Source organism: Silene latifolia, chromosome X, assembly GCF_048544455.1.
Source record: "Silene latifolia isolate original U9 population chromosome X, ASM4854445v1, whole genome shotgun sequence".
Classification (NCBI taxonomy): Eukaryota; Viridiplantae; Streptophyta; class Magnoliopsida; order Caryophyllales; family Caryophyllaceae; genus Silene; species Silene latifolia.
In genome coordinates, this window is record NC_133537.1 from 246,024,194 (window position 1) to 246,033,724 (window position 9,531).

Below are 9,531 nucleotides of genomic sequence, written 5' to 3' on the forward strand. Positions count from 1 at the left end.
CCGACGGATCGATATACGGGTATGGCGACCTGAGAGAAAGATTTTTGCCCGATATTCCCGCAATAAGAGGAGGGCCGTCGAAACATCGGATCTCGACTATCAAGCAGGAGGGAGGCGAGACTCTCGAAGCTATGTGAAGAGGTTCGACGCCAAGGTTCAGCGGGTTCGGGATCCGAGCAATGGTGGCCGCCTTCGCGGCGATGAAAGGTCTCCCAAGAGGGGACTTAAAAAATGAGCTCATCAAGTGCGGCGGCCAAAGGTTAGACTCCGCCAGGAAGATGGCCGACCAAGCCATTAAGGTGGAGGACTACCACAAGACACGGGTAGGCCCAGCGAGGCCGAGCACTCGAAAAGAAGAGCCGCCGGAGGAAAACCCGGATGAAAGACGCCGTGACAACAATGGGTCACGGTCCGATGAACGACGCCGTGAGAATAATAGGTCACGGTCGATAAATCTGCCAGAAACGAGGACTCGGCGGGCGCCGGTGGAGTTCGGGAACGTACCACCGGAGGCGGTATGATAATAAGACCCCTCTCGTTGTGTCGCCTGAAGTCTTCGCCCGAGCAAAACGAGGGCCGAAGTGGGAGAGACCCCTAGCCGAAGAGTGACGGTGACACGAGCCGATCGTGAGTACCACGGCCACACCGGCCATTTAACCAACGACCGCCGACATCCGAAGAATGCCATTGAAGAGCCGATCCGGAAAGGAGCCTCGGCAAGTACGTGCCGCCAAAGGCCAAAAGACCGATGCCAGCAGATTCAGATAGAAATCCGTCTTGAACGGATAGGAGTGATCCACGTTGTCATCGGGGTAATGAGAACGGAGGGTCCGCTCATGGGTACAAGCGGCACTTGAACGAACTATACCAGGCCATCAACCGTGCCAAAGACAGACGACCCCGCTTCCAACATCCCCGATATGACTATTGGAAGGAAGGACTACGAGGGAGTCGTCTCTCCTCATAGCGACCCGCTTGTAGTCAATTTGGACATATCCAACCACCTGGTCAAGAGATGCCTGATTGACACGGGTGCCTACACGAACATCATGTTCAGGGAGTGCTTCCTCAGCCTCGGTCTGAAGGTCAAAGACTTAAGCCCCTGCACCAGTCCACTGTACAGCTTCTCTGGGGCCGGCCTAGTACCGCTCGGGTCAATCAGGCTGCCGATGATGTTCGGCCGAGGGAATGCGGCCAAAAATCTCCTAGCTGAGTTCGTGGTCATTGACGGCTCGTCCGCCTACAACGCCCTCATAGGCCGAGTCACCCTGAGCGAGGCTGACGCAGTGATGTCCATCCGGGCACTGGCACTGATGTATGTCTCAGACCGGGGGGAAGCGCATAAGCTCGTCTCCAAAGACGAGAATGACGAGGTGGTCAACGTCCAGATAGCTGCCAGAGGATGCAACATGCAATCCCTCAAAGTGGCAAAGAAATCAGAGAAGGGGAAAAGTCCATCCTTACAACAGGAGGGCGACCCCATGGATGCAACTAGCGGCTGACTGGGAAGGTGAGCCCTTGATGAGCCATTAAAACACTGGGAATCTCGGATGTAATTCTTGTAGCGGCGGAGGTGTCCGAAACCAAACTTGTTGTGGGCACCCCGACGCATGTTTTCATCGAATAAAAATTGCCCAAGTCTTTCGTCGAAGAAATCGCTTTCCCCACGGTCGCTAGAGAACAAACAGACGCCGACTCTCATTTGTCATATCGACAAGAGCGGCGGTCCCTATCAGCAAACGCACGCCGACTCACATTGTCATATCGACAAGAGCGCTAGGATCTCCATCAAAAAACGACGCCGACTCACACTTTGTCATATCGACAAGAGCGGCAGTCTCCATCAAAAAACAGACGCCGACTCACACTGTCATATCGACAAGAGCTAGTCTCCTTCAAGAAACAGCACCGTCGCAGATCACTCCAAGTAGTAGACGCCACGGAAGTCACCCCAAGAGGTGTGACGCCGTCGTAGATCACTCCAAGTAGTAGACGCCACGGGAGTCTCCTTCAAGAAACAGCACGTCGCAGTCACTCCAAGTAGTAGACGCCACGACAGTCACCCCAAGAGGTGTGACGCCGTCGCAGTCACTCCAAGTAGTAGACGCCACGGAGTCTCCTTCAAGAAATGTGCACCGTCGCAGTCACTCCAAGTAGTAGACGCCACGGCAATCACCCCAAGAGGTGTGACGCCGTCGCAATCACTCCAAGTAGTAGACGCCACGGGAGTCTCCTTCAAGAAACAGCACCGTCGCATCACTCCAAGTAGTAGACGTCACGGCGGTCACCCCAAGAGGTGTGACGCCGTCGCAGATCACTCCAAGTAGTAGACGCCACGGGAGTCTCCTTCAAGAAACAGCACCGTCGCAGATCACTCCAAGTAGTAGACGCCACGGCAGTCACCCCAAGAGGTGTGACGCCGTCGCAGATCACTCAAGTAGTAGACGCCACGGGAGTCTCCTTCAAGAAATGTGCACCGTCGCAGTCACTCCAAGTAGTAGAGGCCACGGAAGTCACCCCAAGAGGTGTGACGCCGTCGTGATCACTCCAAGTAGTAGACGCCACGGAGTCTCCTTCAAGAAACAGTGCACCGTCGCAGATCACTCCAAGTAGTAGACGCCACGGCGATGACGACAGCTCACACTTTGTCATACCGACAAGAGCGGCATGCACCCTAAGGAAGAAGACACTGCGACGGTTATAACCAGCGGTTGATACTCGGCCGAGACGATCAAAATGCCTTGGAAGCGTTACTCGGTTGAGATACGCACTCTAGACTCGCCTCGGCCAAGCCGAGGCGGGAACAAAAGAGACACCGAATTAATAACGGAAGGAGACAACCCATTTAAGACGAAGACGCTAAAAGGACAGTCGAAGCTCAAATACTAGCGCAAGGAAAAGAGGTGAAGTAAAAACGAACTCTTATTAAATATGTTCAACGAATTACAAGAAATTACAAGCATAAGCCAAAAGACAAAAGGTTACAGAAATTATCTCCCTATGTCCGTTGTTGCTCGCCATCAGCGTGGCAGAGCGGCTGCACTTTTTCTTCGATAGGTAACCCAAGCGGCTCCTTAGCAGCCTCGGCCAAGACCTCGGCTTTAGCCTCGCGGCCTCGGCCGCCTTTGCCCGCTTGGCTTCCTCCGGGCCTCTTTAGCCTTTTCACCAGAGCGCCTTCTCGGCGCCGCCTCCTTCTCGCCTTCGCCCTCACCGCCTCTTTAGCCTTCTCCGCCACGGCCTTCTCCTTGGCTTCGAGCTTGTCATCAAGCAGCTTGTCATATCTGTCCCACGGAAAGGAACCATCAAGAGGGAAGAGCTCCTCAATCACTTCCCTAGCAGCTCCTTCGGCTAAATCCCGGAATTCAGCACACATGTTAGGGAGCATGACGGTTTGGAGCATCTCAATGTCCTTCTCCTTTTGCCTAATGACGGCATCTCTGATCCGAACCACCTCGCCCGGGCCTTAAACAGTCCCCGGATTCATTCCTCGCTGGAGGTAGAGGTCGGCGTGCCTCTCGAACAAGTGTACACTTCCCCAGCCTTAGCGGCTTGGCTGCCGCAGACCTCGGCCTTGGCTCTCTCAAAGAAGGACCTCCTTTTCAACGTCCCGCCTAAGTTTTCTTTCAGCCAAGAGCGCCCTCTCAAAGATCCCCTAAGCCCTCGCTCATTGAGAAGATCCTGCTTTGCCTTCGCGGCCACCTTCTTAGTGGCATTAAGCTCAAAAGCGGATTGAGCCAAGGCCTTCTCCTGCTCTACGATACGAGCACGTGTAAGACCGTTCCACCTCGCCAGACTCCTTGATAAGCTCCGTGCCTTCATCTATGAGCCGGGAGAAGGAAACCTTCCGGGGATGAGGAAACAGTGGTGACATTTTGATCACCGGCCCGTAGCTGGGAGAGGGAAACCTTCTCGGGATGAAGGGACAAGTGGTGACATTTTGATCACCGGCCTGCAATGGGGAGGAGAACCTTCTCGGGATGGAGAGTTCACGGTGACGTGTTGATCACCAAACCCCGCACGTAACTCCCCTCCACTTGCGCCCAACAGAGCGGCGGACGATCATGCGGCCGATCTACAAAATTTAAAGCAAGCATAAGTATCGACATACGCAGACATGCCGAAGAGCATCACAGCAGCGCCTAAGGAACCGGCTAAATCGAAGCCACGAAAGAACGATACCGTGCTTGGCCTTCTTGGCCGAAACGCGCGTCTCCTCGTCGGCCAGCAGAATCAACGGCCGCGGTATAGGCCGTCTGCTTTTTTTACGGACAAGGGGCGAGCCCTCCTCCTCGTCGGAGTCATCCCCGTTGGAGATACAAATGATCTCCACCGTCTCCTTCTGAACAGGGGGGATGGAAGGCGGAGCTGGTGTCGACGCCACCACCGCCGAGGACTTCGTTTTGCGCGTGTGGCGCGGCACGTTACTAACAACCTTCGCCTGGGTCTCCACCGCACTCAAGCTTTTCAGCCATTTGCTCTATGAGATCGTCGGCGACCTCTGCGGTCATTGGGGAGAGCTTTGGGATGTAAGTTAGCAACGGTTTTATCTTTGTTGATCCCATTCTCAGGAGGATATCCTCGATGTGTCCGGTCCAAAATGGCCTGCGAAGGAAACGAAGCAAGAGTTAAGTAGAAGAAATAAATCAAAGTTCAAAGACACAACGAGAACGGTGATGGGCCTCACACCGACCCCACTCACCCTGCGCTAGGGCCGGTATGAGGCCGACATGGCAAAGCGGCTCATCCCGAAGAATGATCTCGCGTTGGAGGAATCCATCTTTTCAGCAGCCCACCCTTGTCTACCTCAAAAGCCGCATTGCCGGCCTCTCGTCCTCCGAGAGAAGAACCCCGCCAAAGCATCCATTTTGAGTTTCTTCCGGAGACCCATCCGTCATGCTCCGCCTTAGTCTCACACCGCAAGTTAACTTGATGTCGAAAGGAGGGCGGCGGATAGTCATCCCAAGACCTTAACGTACACCCACCGACCCGCCAGCCCTTGCAAGAGGAAAGTTTGTCAGCAGAGACATAACCCTTCTCCGTGTGCACACTGAACCACCCGGCGCGGCCAGAGAGTGACGGCTGGAGGTAATGAAGTCGGCGAAATAAGTTCACCGTTGGGGCCTCCCCCTTGAAGAGACAAAGCTAGACAAACCCGATTATGGTCCTCATAGCCAACGGGTGCAATTGGGCAACGACAACGTTCATGGCCTTAAGGATGGCCACAACATACCCATTCAGCGGAAACCGGAGCCCGTACTCCAAATGTCGCATATATACGCCAGTGTGGCCCGGTGGAGGGCAACAGACGGCTTGGCCCTCCTCAGGGATAACAATCTTGTATCCCCTGCCGAAGAAGAAGTGGCCCTCGAAAAATTTCTCACCGGAAGAGCTGGCCAACTTATGGGTCCAAACTCGGTCAACGCGTGCCTTACAGGCGAGGCCGTGATCCATAACGTACCGCCTCACGGTATTAGGACGAGCCTCCTCAGCATCATCACCAAAATCGTCCGCGTCATCATCGACATCAGAATCATCCTCCCATTCCTCCAGAATCCGAGGATCGACTTCGGGAGAAGGAGACCTAGGGCCCGGCTTACTAGGCCCGGCGTCGGCAGAAGACATGTTTACAATGAACTTACAAAATTAAAAATTGGAAAGTTTGTTTGTTTACCTTGAAGAAAACGCTCACGGAGTAACAACTCTGGAAATTAGAAGACAAAGAAACCCTTGGAAGTTTAGAGAGAAGGAAATTTTGGAGAATGAAATTGGTGGCCAATTTTTCGGAGCAATTACCCTATTTATAGGGAAAAGCCCATGAAGCAGGACCAATCAAAGAAATGACCCATGAAGCGTCAACCAATCAGCGTGCGGTACACGTGTCGGACATGCAACCACGGGATGTCAATCGTTGCAACAGTTATGTCAATCAATGCAACAGTGACCAAACGTCTTCAACACGCCTATTCAAATCTCTCCGCCTATTCACCTTCCTCAACAAATTCCCATGCACCTATTCTCCGCCGGCCACATGATCAACCAAGCTAGACACCGCCGGCCGGGGGCAATCAAAAATAACCGGCAGTCTCAACCCCGGTCTCGGCCAGCGTCCCTTTCTTTTCCACATCGGATGCCCAATACACATCCATGTGGAGGGGGGATATGGTACGGCCTAAGAAAGACTAGGCAGAGCAGAAGAAGCCGCCGCAGAAGAAGCCGATGCAGGAAAATTTTCTACAAACTACTTGCGCAGAATATACGCTCAGACGTACATCGAAGCCCATACCACGGCATAGACTACGCTGGGGGCAAATTGATGGGGCATATTCTGCACCGCTGACCAAGTCAACATATTGAGCAAGGTCAAAGATGTCCACAAAGAAGTCAACGACTTAGACGACCTTAGCCGATGCGGCCCATCGGCCTGCCAACCTGGGTCCCGGCATGACAACCTGCCAGCCGGGATACATATCCGCGTACTCATATCCAAGACCCCTCGGCGGCGGGTCACCAGGGCCCGCCGGCCAGCCATAGGTCCCTCGGCCGAGGGGTAGATCAGTCTTTCCACCTGCTAGCCACTTGGCCACTTGGCCACTACGTGACAAAAGGTGAAGTCTATAAATACTCCTCAACCTTCATTGAGGAAAGGATCCCATCCAATCCAGAAATACACAACTTGACCTAAGTACACTATTCATCTGGTATAATCTTCCTTATCTCTCTACAATATATTCCTAGCCAATTAGCATACAACTTATACATCTAAGTTTACTGACTTGGGCGTCGGAGTGGGTACGCTTGGCTCAAAGCCAAGCCCTCAGTTCGTTCATTGTTGCAGGAGAGGCCGAGAGGAACGATTAAGACCAAGGGAGAATCCAACTCAAGACATCATTCAACAAGCCACGGGTGGTAACTATACTTGCTCTGGAATTACACCCGGAACAAGTATAACTTTAATTTTTAAAAGGTATAACTTTAGTCGTAAATAACAAAACTTTAATGTTACTTGGGTATAAAAAAAAATATCTAATTTTTATTTAAAAAAAAAAACAGATTTGAATACAAAATCTGAAAAAAAATACATAAAAAGACGGTTTTTTATGAGACGAGTAACTTTAATAAAAACAAGATCACAAAAAAAAAACAAAAAAAAAAAGCAAACCCAAAAACCAAAAAACCAATCGAAATCAAAGCAAACCCAAAAACCAATCAGAAAAAATAAGCAAAAAAACCAAAGCAAACCCAAAAACCAATTGAAAACCATCGAAATCGAAAAATCCCGAGGGTAGCGGTGGAGACCGCCGAGGGGAGAGGATGAGGGAGGCTGCAGAGGGTGTCGTAGAGACCGCCGAGGGTAGTGTTGGCCGGATTTGGCGAAGGCCCAAGGGATCTGAAAAGTGGAAGGTGGTGCGTGGTGGCTGGGATGACGGTGGAGGAAGAAGAAAGGGAAAGAGGAGGCCGTCGGTCGTGGGTCAGGGGAAGAGGGTCAGTGCTTCCGGTCTCGTGGGTGGTTGCCGGGTTTGTGAATGGTGGTGGAAGTGTGAGTGTGGAGTGGTGGTGGCAGAAGACGTGGGTGGTTGTCGGGTTTGTGAATGGTGGTGGAACCGTGGGGATGTTGTCGGGTATTAATGGTGGTGGGCAGCGGAGTGGTGGTGGCGGAAGACGAGAGAGAGGAGGCGGCAGTAGATCTGTGTATGTGGTGGTGGTAGTGTGCGCGCGGTGGTCGGGATCTGGGTTTTGGGTTTAATTTGTTTGTTTTTTTGGTTTTATATTTTTTTTTGGTTTTATTTTATGAGAGAAAAATGAGGGGATGTGAGATATAGAGAGAGAAGGGAAGTTTGTGATAATGAGGAAGTGAGTAGGGTGATAATAGAATGAGAAAGAAGTTATACAGAATTAAGAAGAGTTATGGAGGATTAGGGAGGGAGATTACTAGATTAGGAAGAGGGATTTATGGCCTTGTATTTAGATGCAATCTCATCCATCCATCCCTTACATCCAATGATCCATATGAGGACTTAGGGACTTATATGATATAGTGGACTTACTAGAACCCTTCTCTCTCTCTCTCTCTCTCTCTCTCTCTCTCTCTATATATATATATATATATATATATATATAGAATTAGGATCACATGAGTCCACCCTATCTTTTTGAGTCCGTGAGTCCATGATACAATATCACACGTTATGCTACACAATATCACAACTTACAATTTCACACGTTATACTAAACAATATCACAGCTGAAAAAAAAAGTTTGAGAAAAAAAAAATCGAAAAAAAAATCGTGATATTGTTTTGTAATACAATATCACACGTTATACTAACCAATATCACAGCTTACATAAAAAAAAATCGAAAAAAAATATTGAAAAACAAATCGTGATATTGTTTTGTAATACAATATCACACGTTACACTAAACAATATCACAGCTTAAAAAAAAAAAAAAAAAAAAACTTTTTCGAAAAAAAATATTTGAAAAAAAAAAAATCGTGATATTGTTTTGTAATACAATATCACATGTTATACTAAACAATATCAAAAAAAAAAAAAAAACTTTTTCGAAAAAAAAAAAATTGAAAAAAAAAATTTCGAAAAAAAAAAATTGAAAAAAAAATCGTGATATTATTTTGTATAGTGCGTGATATTGTTTTATGGACTCATGGACTCAAATATATAGGTAGACTCACCGGATCTTGCCTCTATATATATATATATATATATATATATATATATATATATATAGAATTAGGATCACATGAGTCCACCCTATCTTTTTGAGTCCATGAGTCCATGATATAATATCACACGTTATATTAAATAATATCACAGCTTACAGTATCATACATTATACTAAAGAGTATCACAGCTGGAAAAAAACTTTTTCAAAAAAAAAAATTGAAAAAAAAATCGTGATATTTTTTTATAATATAATATCACACGTTATGCTAAACAATATCATAGATTTCATGAAAAAAAAATCAGTAAAAAAAATTTTCGAAAAAAAAAATTTTGAAATTATTTTTGTGATATTGTTTTGTAATACAATATCACAAGTTATACTAAACAATATCACACGTTATACTAAACAATATCACAGCTTACACGGAAAAAAAATTGTTAAAAAAAAAATTTCGACAAAAAAAATTTTCAAAAAAAAAAATTTTGAAAAAAAAAAATTCGAAAAAAAATTTTTATTTCAAAAAAAAAAAATCGTGATATTGTTTTGTATAGTGCGTGATATTGTTTTCTGGACTCATGGACTCAAATATTTAGGTGGACTCACCGGATCCCACCTCTCTCTCTCTCTCTCTCTCTCTCTCTATATATATATATATATATATATATATATATATATATATATATATATATATATATATATATATATATATATATATATATATAGAATTAGGATCACATGAGTCCATAATACAATATCACACGTTATATTAAACAATATCACAACTTATATTACACCAAAAAAAGATTGTGATATTGTTTTGTAATATTATATCACACGTTATGCTACAC